Source organism: Ixodes scapularis, unplaced genomic scaffold (assembly GCF_016920785.2).
Source record: "Ixodes scapularis isolate PalLabHiFi unplaced genomic scaffold, ASM1692078v2 PGA_scaffold6__148_contigs__length_123643588, whole genome shotgun sequence".
In the NCBI taxonomy this organism is placed as follows: Eukaryota; Metazoa; Arthropoda; class Arachnida; order Ixodida; family Ixodidae; genus Ixodes; species Ixodes scapularis.
Genome location: NW_024609881.1, coordinates 4,604,569 through 4,620,866, shown reverse-complemented (window position 1 = coordinate 4,620,866; position 16,298 = coordinate 4,604,569). Strand labels below are relative to the sequence as shown.

At 49.6% G+C, this 16,298-nt stretch overlaps 1 protein-coding gene across 2 annotated transcripts in view; it reads left to right on the top strand.

Annotated features, from left to right (window-relative positions):
• The window catches only part of LOC8037775 (myocardin-related transcription factor A), a 238,807-nt gene that overhangs the window by 178,031 nt on the left and 44,478 nt on the right, over positions 1–16,298 (top strand). The window contains exon 1 of one of the 2 annotated variants that reach the window (XM_029993258.4): positions 16,030–16,279. The exons of the other annotated variant lie outside the window; for it this stretch is intronic. The gene's annotated coding sequence lies outside the window, so the exon portion shown is untranslated. Of the gene's footprint in view, positions 1–16,029; positions 16,280–16,298 lie in introns of those variants that run through there. 2 annotated transcript variants of the gene reach the window in all.

Below are 16,298 nucleotides of genomic sequence, written 5' to 3'. Positions count from 1 at the left end.
ACATGTTTGCAAACAGTTTCGCACATGTTCGATTCAAGTATGATGCACATGCTTCGAAAATGCTTCAGGCTTGTCCGCAGATGTCCTCATGTCTGCTGCGAAAGTCTTTTGTACGATGTAAGAGGACTGCGCCTCTAAGCCGGGCTCACGCTGCTCATACAAGACGAGTCACCGCAAGATCGCTGCTTCGAATGCCGCGTGCCAGGTTTTCTGCTCCAACTCATTGCCGTGCGGCATTCGAAGCACGGATCTCGCGGTTACTCGCCGTCGAATCTGTATGCAGAATGTCTTTTGCTCGATGTATAAGCAGTGTGACTCCGGCTTTAGGCCGAAGGCAGTGAGCGGTCTGCTGCTGGGGGCTCACTCAACCTGACCGAGGTGGTGGAGCGCCACTATTTTCGCATCACTGAAACCGAAGCAAGGTGAATGTCACGTGTTCTTTAGGATAGAGTCCACCTTTAACGGGCAAAGAGTGACCGACAGGACGACAGCGGTAGGGCGGACCTTCGGTTGTCCCCAGCTTCGATAAAGCTTCTCCGTCTCGTGAGCCTCGAGCGTGCACACAGCCAAAGCGCGGCGGAAGGCAGTGAGCTCGTGCTGGAGACCGGGCTTCTGAAAGAGACGCCTTAACCACATTTCACGTCGTTTAACTTCTTTAGAGCTCGAAGACGAGTCTCGAAACGAAGGCAGAGCTGAAAGAGGGAAGCCCCGTCACCGAATGGCTATTCTGGCTCGGAGTTTGTGGAGCGAAAGCTAAAGCCTAGTTGACATGCAGCGGTTTTGGCCCTAGAGCGGCGCGATTTCTGCCGTCGCGGCGCTCTGCCCAGCACCAGCAATTCTGCGGCACGAGCGCCGCGACGGCAGAAATCGCGCCGCTTTAGGGCCAAAATCGCTGCATGTGAAACACGCTTAACGCTGCAGAACCTTTCTGGGTTCGATCCCCGGCCGTTTCCATCTGGACGAGCATCGTACTGGCATATCCTTTTGTACCACTGTACTGCCTAAGCACCTTAAAGACCCCGGACTAGCTGCACTCGCTCTTTGTGAGGCGCTGCGATATGCGCTGGCGGCGACACAAGATAGGCGGCGCTGCCTGGACCCACTAGTCCCTGTATACCTGGGGTAGCGGAGTTGCGGATTCAGCCTCGGCGGGTGGACCTAGCGCCGGCTTTTCTGCACGGTCCTGGATGCTTTGCGCGTCCCGTAGCTCAAGTCGACGCAAAACAGAAAAGGAGGAGAAGGAGGCGAAAGCAGGGGAACATACGCCGGGGCGCGTGCAACGTCGGCGGAGCGACGGTAGCGGTGGTTTTCCTGCACGACTCTGGATGCCTTGCTCCTCACGTGATCGACCTCGGCGAATAGCGGCGTGACGGCTCGGGAAAACAAATGCGCAACACTCTGCTGCCCGTACGGAAAGCATATCGAGGAGCTCTACCACTATAGTGATGACGCTTGGAGGGGAAAGCAGCAGCCTTGTCTTCGAGGCGGTATTGGCTATGCCGAGGTTCTGCTTTGGTCATTCTGATACCGGCTAAAGTATGTGTTTCTCACCTTGGCACTCGCCCATCTCAGCGACTGATACGACGGGAAGCAATTTCCGCTCACGTGGACGACGAGAAGCGTGACGTCAGGCGTGAAGCACGCCCGCGTGCATTGCTCGCTGCCGTGTGCAGTTGAACCCCCGCTCTTTAACCCGCTCTCGCGCGCTCTCTAACGCCCGTCGATTTTTTACGATTCCGGAAGCGTATACTCGGGCAGATTGGAACCGCCCATAAAAATCGTGTTTACGACGAGACACGGACCGTTTTCGTAACCCGGGAGCTGACGTTCTGATGTTTTTCTTTCTCGTTTCCGTGCGTGAAAATGGAATAACGTAATTTTAGTCCCCCCTTTTTTTTTATTCATATTCGTTCGTGTTTGTAACTGTTGCCTCACGCCTAGAAAGCGGTTCTGGGCGGGGAGTTCGGCCGAGAATGGACAGTCGGTCTCTGGTCGCAACGTGGCGTCTCCACTTGTCATCGTACCGCTGAGCTTCGCAGTGACGTCCGCACCTGACGTCACTCGTGTCCCGGGAGGGTGGCAGAAGGACGTCTGCGTCGCGCCTGCTCTCACGTCCGCCCGGCAAAGAGTGGCGGAAGTTCAACCTTCGGATGAACTTCCGACACTTGTTTGCGAAACACTTACACGCCTGCCTTTTCACGCCAAGAAAAAAAAAAAAACTAGTTTTTGTTGGGTGTACCTAGTTTCCTCTTTTAAAAAAAATACACAAAGTAAACAAAAAAAATTATTTTTTTTTTTTCTTGGGGGGGGGGGGGGGGGGTTGAAAGGGCGGGGGTTGGAGGAGTCATTATATATTTTCGTGTGTAATTTCCCGGGTGACTTATTTGAGCTCCGTTTGGTGGGCGTACTTACGTAACCCTGACAACCGCAGCGCATACCGAAATCTCGGAGCATTCGTCCAAGATATCTCAACGCCGCGTCTTCTGAAAGATTCCTGCTTGATCTCTGCTTCGCATTCGTTCGGGGCTCTCAACACATCTCCTGTCCCGTCCTTTTGTCCTTTTTGTCATCACCCGAGCCAATCTTTTCTCTCTCTCTGTCTCGTTTCGTCAGCTTGGTGCTCGCTGCAAGTCTTGGTGTGTTCTCCCTCCTTCCTCCCACGCATTGCGTAGCTTCTCCCGTCATACCCATTTAGCGTTCTCTTTTTTTTTAGCTTCTTTTTCTAAATGTTTTTCTAGCTTTGAAAAGAAAGCTGCCACGGCTCGTTGCGTGACTGGAAGAATGTTTTTTTCTTTGCGGCCTCTTTGTCCATCCCTGCGAGCCTTGGCAAGGGCAGTGGCGGTCAAGGCCGCGGCTGTCTTGACGCCGGGCCAACAGGACCGCGAGGAGCCGATGACGGAGGCTCTTCGCTCGGGGCTCTTTCCAGAACCGTCGGGAGCCGCCGGGTGGAACGGCCGCTCGCCGCCCCCGCCCTGCAGTGCGCTCGGGCCCCGATTCCCGCTCGCCTCACGGGGCGCTCGAGATGCGAAGCGAGACTATCACGCCAGGCTCGCACTGCTCATACAACCAGGGACGGACTGGAACCGCGCTCTCTTGTTCTCTTCTTTCGGCCTTTGCAATTGAGGCAATCGCCACCTCCCGCCGCGATTCGCGGGGGGCGCTGTCACCTCACCCCTGGCCTACCCTTTGCCGTTTGCACAGAGCACGTCTGACAGTGTATCTCAACGCTGTCGCAATTTGCGGCCGAGATTTTTATAGCCTTCGACACCTGATCCTTACGTTTAGACCCTCAGCCACTATCTAATGCGCTTCTGATGAGCCCCAAACGATGAATATTTGACGCACATCTCCGAGAGATTCGGGAGTAAAAAGTAGTAAGTAGAGACAACGAATGCAATTGCGGAAAAACTATACTCGCCTTTACCTTCAGGATTTCTGTCGCAACTCAAGAACAGGAGGAGACGGACCCCTTCTACGTGGAGGAACTTTAAGTGATAAATAATGTGTAGACTCTCGTGAAATGTAAGCAGGCCCAATCTATCTATTTCCGTGGTCTGCATCATCATTTCATAGGCCGCACATGAAGTCGGTCAGCTGCTCTAGACGAGGGTGTAGTAGTCTGTACAATTTTCGCACAGCGCATATGACAGCCTAAAGTGTTTCCTCGAGGGCTTGTGTACGTATCCAGCTGATTTTTCGTTTCTGTCCGTGACCGTCTTTGCATGGTTAATGGGTAGTATTCTCAGGAACCGTTGCCAAAACAACAACCTACGAAGCTCGAACACCAGCGCAAAGCAGCTCAAAGGGACTCTCCGAGTGGGGTGAAGTGGGGTGAGGTGGTTGCGCCCCTGTCGGCAAGCAAGTGAACTACATACGGAGAAAAAATGCCATTGACTCCCGGGCGATTGCAAGGGCCGTAAGAAGAGAAAGAGAGCGCCCGCTTCCAGTCAAGCCGTGATGCAACATAGAGAAGACAGTCTGCGTGTTGTATGAATGGGTTTGCAAAGATGTCACAGTGATTTCAATTCGGGAGAGCCGCGGCGCCGCAGAAGGCCCAAGGAGCCCGCACCACGAAGGCCCTCGTTCAGCGGTGCTATCGCGGACAATATAAGCTGAAAGAGCACTTCGTGCTTCTTTGGCGTGCCTGCCAGCTTTTGAGAGTACCGTGGGAAGGAGATGCCAAGTTGAGGTCCCATACTTCGGCCTATAGTTAACCGACTGAGAGGTTAAAAGGGACGCGGAACATTTATGGCAAATTGCTAAGCAGTTGGGTTGTAAACGTCACCTTTTTAGCATCTCAATCGGTTAGCGATACTCTTGACTTTCCAGGTGCGTATCGGAATATTCCGAGAGATGACCCACACCCGAGTGACAACCCTCCTTCATTTCCCGTAAAACTCGCTACTAAAAAAAAAAAAAAAAAAAAAACGAAAGATAAATTATTTGTAGTTAGTACAGGGTCCTGGCCAATGTGACCTCCGCAGAAATGGTGCTACTTAACCGAGAGGGAGATAGGCGAACATTGCTGACTGGGAAAGACAGTCGTCTCCCATTCATCTCGCCTCTTTGCGATCGCAAGTTTCGCAGGTCACATGATATAAAACTAGCATTTCTCTAACTTTTTTTTTTATCCAACACCAAACGTTAGCTTACTCCTTATTTTTTACCCGATTTCCTTTCGATTTTAGATGGGCTATCTGTCGGGATAGTTTACGTGTACCATCTGTACACTTCATAGTTGTTCATTGAATGAAGCGATAGTGCCCGCTAATCGGGCTGATAAACCTGGCGATCTTCCAGTGCCTTCTGTAGTCTCGATCTGCTCTACTTCAGTGCGCGCAGGTAGTTGAGTTCCCTCACGCCTACCCCTCTGGTCACATGACCTCCCCGTTAACCAATCAGAGTCGAGCACCTCACTCCTCTCCCACCCGTCAACCAATCAGAGTCGACCCTCGCGGCCACGCTTTTATCCGGGCTTCACGAAATGCCGAACACCTATAGTCAAAAAACGTTTCACGTGAAAAAGGCCGGATCGGGTGTTTTAGCCCATATAGGCCCCTTTCTCTCGGCCAGACGGCACGTAATGTAATGCTTGCACTGAGCATAAAGTGCTACTGCAGCCAACGCAGCGTTCGACCATGCACAAGCCACGGTCGTTTAGAAGCGTGCATCATCATCTGTTAACGCGCGGTACTGAGGCAACAGTTGGACAACTCTATCCGGCAACACGGGGAAAACGTGTTTCCAGCGACCCCGTCACATCGCGGCAACAACGATAGTCGGGCAACATGTTGCTGTCGCACGACAACCGTGTTGGCCGATTTGTTGTCTGACCACCCTGTCGCGCCGCGCCGACGGCGGGGCCAACACGGGGAACACTCCGCCATCTTGACTGTTTACCTTCGTTCGTGTGCGGCGCGGCGTCGCTGGAAATGTGACTCTACAAAGTGCTAGTGCGTTCGAAGGGCGGGAAATTACCACGGGACGACATCAACCATTGACTGTGATTAGAAAACTTGACACGGGGTGTATTTTATTGTCCACCCTTTATTTTATCAAGATGGTCTTCATTCGCTCACAAAGCAGATAGCCCTAAGTTCTTTAAACGAGGAAAGTGAGATCGTTGATGTATGTTCGGGATTGACGCCACCGTTTGAAGTGTTTCTGTCCGGTTCTTTCTTTCCTGCAATTTCTATTTTTACTGTAAAATTAAGTTAGCACCGGCAGTAGCCCAAAGCGTCTTTTCTAGGATGGTGTTGATCCGCAGCTGACAGTGCTTAAAAACTTCGGCACCGACACGATCAGCCTTTGTAATAATCGGTGGAATAAATATTTTTCGGCGCTGTCATATTTTCTACCCCCTGCTATGTGATCGATTCATTCCCCAAAACGTCCTGGAGGTTTTCGAAACAATTCAGGTATCAGGTAGCGGCTGTTTCCGAGTTTCAAGCATCAACAATCATGATCAGAGCAATCGTTTATGCTTCGATTTTTTTTAATCTTTGCTTTCCTGAATTATTTGTATTATACTTTATTAGCGGATGAGTAAGCGTGCCATTTTATTTGAGTAGCAGAAATGTGAGCTGGTCTCTCGGCAGTTCTGATTTCGTCACCAGTCTGAACGTTCACAAATTAGCTGTGACCATTTTGACAATTGCTTTCCACAATTGCAACCCAATTGCAATCAAATTATTTTAGCGTCACTCCAGTCTTAATTATTGTAAAATAATGTTTTCAGAGTCTTGAATGGAGTAAGTTTTCTTATAAAAACGTTGACAGGGAACTAGCTCTGCCATCGTAGATATCGTTGTTGTCGTTTTACCGGCCCGAAATTCGCTCAGCCAGCGATCAGGGCAACACATGTGGTCCAAGCAAGTAGCTGCTGTTTTTGTTGCCGAAAGCTCTCGTACCGAGGCAACATCTTCGTTGTCGTCCATGTTGTGCTGCTGTTGCCGCGATGTGACCGGGTGGTCGAACAACGCGGGGAGCGAGCAACAAGTTGCCCGACTGTCGGACAACGTGTTGTGTTGCTGTTGCCGTCGTGTTGCCTCAGTGTGACAGGGCCTTTACCTTTCTTGTTATTGTCTTTATTTCCACAGTTTTAATCCACCAATGAAATTCTGCTAGCTTAGCGTCCGCCAGCAACGTGAAAAAGCGCGATGATGTGGAGCCGAAACGCGCCCGATACATATTTGATTTTTCTCGCCAGGGGCGCTGCCGAAACTTGAGAGCTGAAGCTTTATTGTCCGTCTGGTACATTGCACATATGAGGAAGAAGAACGGCGATAATGGTTCAAGTGGAGTTTGCGAGCGAGACTGATTTTTTGTTTAATCTCTTCTAGATCGACAACAAAAGGCTACCGGTCAGTTAAGGTTGTAAGCTTTGTTCGTTTCTGCTAATATTGTTTGGAACTGAAGATCATTGGGATTTAGATGCCGTACATTTAGATTCAAGAGCCGATGCTTTATTCGCCTTCTACCCTGTTGATGCTTTTTGTGTCAACTAACAAATAACTCGCAAAAAAAAAAAAAAGTTCACGTCGGTTTGCGTTTGAACACGGGTGTTTCTCGTTCACGCCTCGTTTGTTTTGGCATGAGGCCCCTGCCCCCTCCTTTCTCCCGAAGCGATTTGGTGACGTCACGGGGTGCGGCAGGTGGTCGTCTTCCGCTGATTGCCTCGCTTCGCTCCGCCTTGAACTGCCTGGGTGACGTCGCCTTGAGCAGTACCACTTCGAAGACAAGGCCTGCGCATGACGTCATCATTAGTGGATCCCGCCCCAAGCGGCAAATACACGCTGATCGCTCGACGAGAGTCTCCGCCAAGCGGCAGACGCGTCCGCCCTGGCGTTGCCGCGTGCCGTTGTGGGACGCAGCAAGACGCGCCGGCGACGACGTTGACGCGAGTCGGTGACAGGCAGTCGTCTCTTCTGCGGTAGGTCTCTCTCCGGCTTGACACTCCACGGAAGCTTCGGCAGCCAGAAATGGAACTTCGCAGCGACAGCGACACTCGCACGCTGTCGTGCTTTTTTACCCGAACCCAACCGCTAGGATCGCGACATCTAACAGCATGCCATTCCCGCTCTTGTGACGTCATTTGTTGCCTCTTCGGGACCCGTTTCGATGCACGGGCACACGCTGAACACACCAGTCGGAAACGCGTGGCGTGCACCGAGCCACTAGTGATGACGCGGGGGAGAGGCCTTGTCTTCTGGCTGGTATTGCCTTGAGCGAGGCCCGGCATGAGCCGCGACACGCGGGGCAATACAAAAACAAGCGAGAAACACGGGAGTTTGGTGACGCTTTGCGCCGCAGGCGATGACGCTGCCAACTTCTCCGCCGCCTCTAAACAAACGAGCCACGCGTTGGAGGCCCGCCATCGAATGCCGCCCCGACGGATCGAAGGGAGCATCCTTCGGGAGGAACGCGCTGCTTGGCCCGTCGCCCAGCGGGCTACGCGGCCAGCGCTGCAGCCTCCGCTTCCTCCCCCGGGACGCCATCTTGTTTGCATCCGCCGTCGCTTTGAGGCTCCCTTTAATGCCGAGTGCGTTCACCCCTCCTTTGCATGCTTCCGCCACTGCTTTTACTTATCGCGCGTGGGAAGAGCTCGAGTTCATCCGATGAACGTGATTTTTTCCCGCTTTGTGTCTCTTCTTATTTTACCGTTCTTCAACTTGAAGCGTCCTGTGCCGACGAGACAAGCCGCCGGATCTTGATTGTCGTCTGCTTTTTGCTCTTGCCTCTGTCGTCTGCTTCCGAGCGACCGGCACCATGTTCGCGGTCGTCTGCTAAAACGAGCCGGGACGGCATGTCGTCTGCGACCGGTTTTCGTTGCCCCCGCGTTTCTTTGTCTTTTGTTATTTTTGTGGAGTCGTTTTGGTTGACTCTCGGTTAGCTAAGGGGATTACAAAAATTAAGTCCTAGCCGTGTCATTACACTTTACTATCGAGAGTCGGACCCACTGATCTCTATCAAACATAGTCAACATGCACAGCTCTGAAGTTCGAATATCTACAAAGATTTCATGTAACGCCGTAACAAAAAAAAAAAAAAAAAAGAAGTATAACGCAAGGCCGGCTTTCCTGGAATCGCACTCGATGCATTCATTGGGCAAGCGCGCTACAGCTTATGCGTGTAAGACGTTAACGTAAGCAATTTCTGGCGTTGACGGCACCCTGTTATTTGTTTTTGCTCTGTTAGTTACAAGCGCTCCCCAGCGAACTATGACGTCGTGCCTCTGGCCAATGAGAGCGCCGCTTTCGGTCTTTCTTTGATGACATCTCGAAATACGCTAACCTGCTCACGAGCAAGTTAGCGTTGCTGAAACGATTGATTTTGAGTACAAGCTACAAAATATGTTTGCACTCGCCGAGGCACTTTTTAGATGAGGCATCTGGAGGAATAGATTAGAATAATTAACGGCTGTACCCTTTATAACTGGCACATATCTTGCGCCCCCTAACCTAAAAATACACACACACACACACACACATACGATTTTTTTTTTGCTCATTTAGATTAGTTGTTTTTTTCTCCTGCATTTTTGTAACTGTCACCTTTTTTCCCTTAATTCGGGGTTGCTGAGCACCCTCGATTCAGCCCTAAGTTGACAGTGCTGTGGAAACTAGGAGCTTCTTGTGCCATTTATCCGTCTACCTTTCGCCACGTGATCACGCTCCTGCCCATACCCGTGTGCAGAAAGCGGGGTTCGGTGGAGAAAGGGAGGCGGCTGATTGGTCCGGCGAGCGCGTAGCTTCCACCGCACTGTCATCTCAGGGTTGAAGGGAGTAGATGCGCTGACAAGCTCGAGTCACTGGTCGGGACAGAAACCGACAGTCACTGCAACTTGGGCAGAACTATTGATGACGAAACAAAACTTCTTTCGGCTTCGTCAAGCTGCAAACGCTCCAGTTTTTTTTTTTTTTTTTTTGTCTTTTTTACCCGAGCTACAATTATTCTTTGTGAAAAAAACATGAGGCATTAATGGATTATTAACTGACAGGACGAGCTGATAAATTTGAATGTCTGATAAAGCGTATTAATCGCCGCGCCAAGATGCCAGGAAAGAAAACCCACCTTACACGATGTGCGATTCCTCGCTAATTTTAGGGCCCCCTGTTGCAAGAATGACCGAGTACCACGAGGCTGCCTCGGGACTTGTCTTACGGAGCTTAAAGAAAGAACAAAAAAAAAGTGAGTGTGCAGCCGAGCTGGTGATAATAAATCATAATGTTTGTGTTATATCCGAGACTGTGGTGCGAAAAAAAATTAAGAAACTTTCAAGTCGAAGGAAAAGACAACGCTAGGAGAACGTTTCGAAGGAAAAGACAACGAAAGTAGGGGGCGTTTTTGTACTGTTGACTCCTCTTTCAACTTGCAAGTTTCTCCGCACCACAGTCTCGGATCTAAGCACGCATCGTCATGAACAGGGTGCTTCAGATACCTGTGGTACCTTTACTACTCATGAAGCAGAAAGACGCCATTTCGATGCCGCATTGTCACTCTAGAGCTGCCAATCACAGTCCAGTGATGATACCGTCGATTTTCGACGCATTATTCACGCACGACTGCACGCTTTGCCGCACAAATTAATGCGATGCGAACACATTCCCACTGCAGTCAGTAGGTTTGATCCTTTCGGTGATGGAAGAAACTGTGAAAAATGAAATATAGCAAAATGATTTGTTGAACTAGTTGGTTAAACATCACGAAAACAGAAAGACAAGGACAAGTGGAAGACTTGTCTTTCGGAAGACAAGGACAACCGCTTGTCCTGCGTAGCCTTCGTGTTTCGCGCTCTCTATGTTTCGTGGGGGATAAAACGAGGCTCCGTCGCTCGTGGGACTGTGTCGCGCCTCTGCATGTGTCACCTCCAGGTCACGGACTCTTACTGGGAGAAAGGGCGCGTGAGAGGGTGCTGCGAGGCGCTTCTGGCCACCAGAAAGTGGGGCGGACTCGAGAGGGCTTTAACGAGGTGCTTGGAGTTGGCTGCATTTTTCTTTTATCTTGGGATAGCTTGGCAAGCTCAGTGTTACGATTGCTGCGCCATCTGTGCCCAACTGCGCCACAGTGCTGACCTTGCTACATCCTGCTGTATTTAGCCGAAAATGTGAGGAATTCGCGCCAGCATTGCGCTAATACTTCATTTAATCTTGGAGCTGCCCGAGACTGAGGAAGTTTACACCAAGAGAGGAGAAGGAGAACGTCTCTTTGCGCCCTTACGTTCTGTTATTTATGGAGGTCATGAAACGATATCGGGGTGGAATGTTCATGACTTTACAGGGGCGCACTGGTCCTGGTCTCGCCTAAGTATACTCGCACGGACCGCCACTGATTCAGAAGCTTCTTGGTCGCGGGGAAATTGCGAGGATAAAAGGGAACCACCCCGCCCCGAATCAAAATCCTGGCTACGTGCCTGACTTGGACGTTTCGCGAATATTTCTCACGTTCGTGGTCCCTTCTGGTTCGCCTCATTGAGTGCGCTTTTCCCAGCGCACTGATGTACTGCAGTGAAGCAAACCGTGAAGGAGGCGTCGCGATTTTGCGTGTCATGTTTTGCCGCAGCGCATCCGTGTACTAAGGGGAAAGCACTCCTCCAAAGGGAAACGTTACACACTCAGACGTAAAATATCTTAGAAAAAAAAAAAAAAAAAAGGAAAGAAATATTTATGAGTCGTATGTAACAACTCTTCCTTGCAATAAATATTTTTGAATGGAACAGTGACTATTATATATGAAACACTGCGATCTTTTGAGGATAGCTTTAAAAATTCGGAATTTAGCGAGTTTACTTGGATGGTGCAAGAAGCTTTATATGGACTGCTCGTGGGTTTATTTTTCTGTTAACGGTCTCGTTTAGTTATCGCCTTTGCTTGGGTTACACATGACCGATGGGACAGTCAATGTATTAAATTAAAAGAAGATTACCTAGAGCAATGATTGGAAGCTCGGGAATGCGTTAATGAGTTCGCCTGGTTGGTTTTTAAGAAAGCGTGTTTTTAGTCCACATGCCGATCTTTGTTTCTATAGAGTTCTACATGTAAAATATAATTAAAGGGCACAATCAAATGACAATTCTTTTGTCGGAATTACTAGTTGCAGTTTTTCTGAGAACAATTTGAGCTTGAACGAGACATCAATTTAGGTGCTCAAAATTATTCTGTTCTAAGGTTGTTTCGGTGAAATATACTATTTCGTTTACCATGAGTACCGTGCCTAAAGTAACCATTCGTAGCAGTTTATACTGCCCTTCATCAATCAGCATATTTTTGCCGTGCCTGGTGCTTCTACGCGCAGCTCACCTGATAGCTAGTTCTTTGTTTGGGAGAATCAAACCTAACATACAATTGACACTGTCGAAAGGTTGCGCGGAAGTAGGAAGGCAAGAAAAAAAAAAAAAAAACGTTACATTTTAGTTGGACATTGGTACGAACAAAAGTGAAGTGCGTGCTTCCGCTCCAAAAGTTATTTTTACCGCTTCAATACGAACTTTTGGCTGCTCCAAAAAGTTCTCCAAAATGACTCCGACCAGTCACAGCGCTGCAATCGACGAGGAACGCACGCTGCGAGATTCGCGGTCCTCGCATACAGAGACAGTCAATTTTGCCTTTGCTCATTGTCAGAACCTGGTGCCTGAAATCTCGCTATGAGGTTTCTGCGCTCTGATAATACCGGTACTTGAGTGATGAGGACAAACCTTGCACTTCAGAGTCACTAACAGTATGAGAAGGGCGTTGTCATCGGCTAAACAAATGGGAAGGAAAGCGGTTCACAATTCATCTAATCCTCGTATATGATTGGATGAACCGCGATGGACCATAGAGGAACTCTATCCGCTCGTCAAGGGTTGTCGCCGTCGTTGTCCAAACTCGCTTTTGCCGTCCCGTCGTGTCAGAAATCGGCAACGCGATTCTTTCGCTCTTCGCTTTGTTGTTGTTGTTTTCGAAAAACTCGTGTGTAAGGTCGGGGTTGGCTGATTCTCGGCCGTATCTCTCGTAGATGCAACAGGATCGAAAATTGTCTCTTGATTCGGGTGCCTGCGGCGACGCGCGACTCGGGAGCGGTAGTCTAGTATGCGAAGAAAGGAGAACCCGTCGGCACTGCGTGGGAGTGGAGGCGACTCCTTGACGCCAGGTTGGGTGTGACCTATCCTGCCAGACGACGTGAATGATATTTCTCACATTAGAGGCAGGTGTTGGGTGTCTGCCAGGACCGAAATGGGTGTACCAGCGCTCGTGACTGCACTCACCTAAGCTCTCCTTAGTGCGTTTGTTAGAAGCCGCCCGAAGCAACTTTCATCGAGCATAGCTCTTCACTCTTTTTTTATTTCACACGTATGTACATAGCGCGACACGTTGTTAGCGCAAAAGGGCGATCGCAAGTTTTTCCTCGTTTTACTCCCAAGACAGGACTACTGCCGCGAAAACTGTGCCGGAAAGCGCTTACTTAGGGCAGTAGCCTAAGCACTAAAATTTTCTGCCCGTCAATATACTCCCAATGAAATTGAATCCCCACGGGGCTTGCTCCAATGCCGGCCGGGATGCCCGCTACCTGACGGAGACTTGTTGCGGAAATTAATCCCCAGCCCTCCGCTGGGGCGGGCTAGATGCTCTTCATTGGTTTGGCACCTAAAACCACCAGTGTTGTTTTGTTTTTTTTTATGTATATTTTGTTAGGTTAGTTGTTTTTTTAGATCCTTCGTTATCCAAGGTCTGTTAGCTCGCGTGAACAAACACTCTCGCGCGTAATGAGAACATTGCCGCTTTAGGCCAGCAGTAGGAAAAATATATATAACGAGCCATCCATTTATCCAATACACCTCGCTAACAGCTAGCTGCCTTTTTTAATTTTCACACTCGTCCGCGGTGCGCTGTGGTAGCGATCCCGTTGATCCAGCCCACGGATCGAATTGTATCATGTGTAAGTCGACTGCAGCGCCGCCACTGAGAGAGCGCTTCGTAACGTACAACCTGGTAAGGACACTAGAGTGATCTTGGTGCTTGAAGTCATGGTATAGTCTGAAGCTCGAACTGAAATCGCAGGGCAGGATTTTCAGCCCTCCAGAAATGTTCAAAGAGTCTAAGCAAAACTCTCTATCGTCTGAGCTTACCTGACGCCCTAAGTGGCAAATTTGAATCGTACGTCGTGCAAGGGACACGATGTTAGACACGAATTACCAGCGTCTGCAGCATCCATGTAGGGAAAAGCGCAAAATCAAACTCGCACTGAAAATACACGCACACCAGAAAAAATAGCGCGACTTGAGCGATCTTTCTTCCGTTTGCGGGTATATTCAGTGCGAGTGAGTTTAATTTAGCGCTATTTCCTACATGATGAATACCCAACACGCCCAATCATCCATCCTAAGAAGCCTGCAGCATGTTCGACGCACGCTTGCTCTGTGCTTCCATCTGCGGACAATATTTCTTTTTATGAGTAGTGTGTGACGTCATACAAAGAAGACACTCTCCGCAGACAGTATGCACCGCCCCAACGATTGCCGATTGTGAGCTCTTTGCGCACAAAAATGGCGGTGCCCGCGAGCTGATCGGGTAAGAGCGTCGCGGGCGACGAAGTCGGCGTAACAGCTGGATCGAACGCTGGGGCGAAACTGGCTCCGGCTCACCTTTTGTACACGCGTGGGCTTCTGGAACAATCAGCGCAGAAGGTTCGGCGTGTAGAACATCCTAATCTCGATTCAGCAGGCAGTTCCCGAATTTAACAGATAATCACATTAGAGTCAAGAACAATGCGTACCCGCGGCCAGGAATCGAACCCTGGCTTTCTGCGTTGAAGGAGAGCGCGATAACTGTTAGGCTACGTGTGTGGTGCCTTTTAGTCGGTAGTCGCCTCCTTTCCACTTGTTTTCTCCCTTGGCATTTTGGGCGCGTGGAGAAGAGGAGGAGTGGCTTCGCCTTCACGACAGAGATGGTCATTGCGGAATGACGATCTGGCGCAGGATTTCAAATAAAGTCGCGTGGAGGAGAGGGGAATCGGCTTGGCCTTCACGTTGACGTGGAAAGAGCGAATTACCATCTCGTTGAGCGAATGACCATTCCGTGACGTCATGGTCTTTGCGCTCAGAATTTCAAATAAATCTCTCGCCGTCAATATTTCTTTAAATTTTTTTTCGCGTAAAATTTATTTCTTGACACGCGTGTTTTTTAGACACCAGAGTGTCTAAAAATATCATTTTTTTTTTCTTTTCAAAAGCTTCTTACTTTTTTTATGTTTGGCGTTTGGACCTGGATACAATATGAAAAGGAGTGGGACCGAAAAAACGCCGCCACTGAGTTTGAGACGTTCCCTTGTTTGTCCTTTATTTATTTATTTTTCTGTCTCTTGGACTGTTTGACGTTTCCTAACCTATATTATTCATCGTGGGTGCTTCCCAATGCTCGACCGGGGGCGCTTGATTTATGGGCCGCGTTTGCAATATCGGCTCCAAGAAAGTGACGAAATCGTTGATCGTCCGCAAGCGTCTCCCCCTCTCTGCGCCCGCTTCCCTCCTCGCCATGGGACGACGCCACGCGTGCCCACTTGGAATCTCTCGGCGGAGCTGAAGCGTCCGCCATGAAATTGCCAACGGTTTGAGTTGCCCCCTCTCTTAACCCTAGGCTCTCTAAGGTGGACATAACCAGGCAGAGGTTATTTGACTGGCGGCCTAGTCAACTGAAGTCCATTTCCAGTGGAGCGCTCTACCAACTGACTTAACCAAGGGGTAGACATCAGTAGAGCAAACAGGTTTTATCAGCTGCCACCAGTCTAACACCAACAAGTGTGAAAGGCTTGCATTGTAAGGTTACGATTATACTGCAATTAAATGCAAAGGTGCAAGCGAGCTGGACAAGAATGACGAAAATAATCCCTGGAGAAGGGAAACGAGAACGAGACGACGGCACTCTTTCGTTTAGGAACGACGTCTGGTTTTGGAGACAAAACGTCGCGCTGTGCCCGAGATCGGAGCGAAAAGGACGAGGGAAACCGGGAAACGAAGAGGGGGTGAACGGGGTGTGTTGTTGTCTCGTCCTCGTCCTTCGTGTTTTTATTCTTCCAATTTTAAGCATTTAACAATATTGTCAGTCTTCTCCCCTTTGTGAACATGCCAACGTTAACATTCCTGGTGAATTCTCTGGGTTAAAAAGTGTTTCTTTCCACGTGCAATTCTTCCTAAATTTTTGCTCTAGTTAAAAAAAAAAAAAAAAAAAAAAATTGCATTTAAATGCTTATTTGAGCTTATCTATTTAGTATTTTCCGGCCCCAAGTCTGGCGAAGGTCCCCAATCCGGCCCCTTGGCCAAAAAGTTTGGATACCCCCATTTATACAATTATTCTCACGAAGCAAAAAGTTCACCGGACTTTTGCCGTATTGCGGCCTAGTCGTGTTGAAAAACGTTTTATCCATTCGCTAAAAAACACGCGCACGCACATCAAATGCGTCGCGATGATGCGATTTCGCCGCCGCTAAGGCCGGCGGATTTCTAGACTTCGCCTGGCGACCTTGGTTCGTGGTGCCATGCGGTGAAGCAACCCAGGGAGGTTGAAGGGAGACACCTGTTTTGCGAAGCGGGTTGTACTTAGGGCTAGACGGCACACCTGTCATCTGGGTCGTAGTTCACCGCGACGTAAACATTAGCTGCGCAACCTGCGCCGAAGATAAATGCGGACATCGGGACAACCGAAGGAATTTCGCGGTTCGCAACGGGCGTCGGCGTCGAAGCACTCGTAGCCTCGGGGCCGAAAGAAAAATGAGGACCGCCCCGTCGCAACCAATGCCTTACATCGTACGTATTGGTTGTTCCG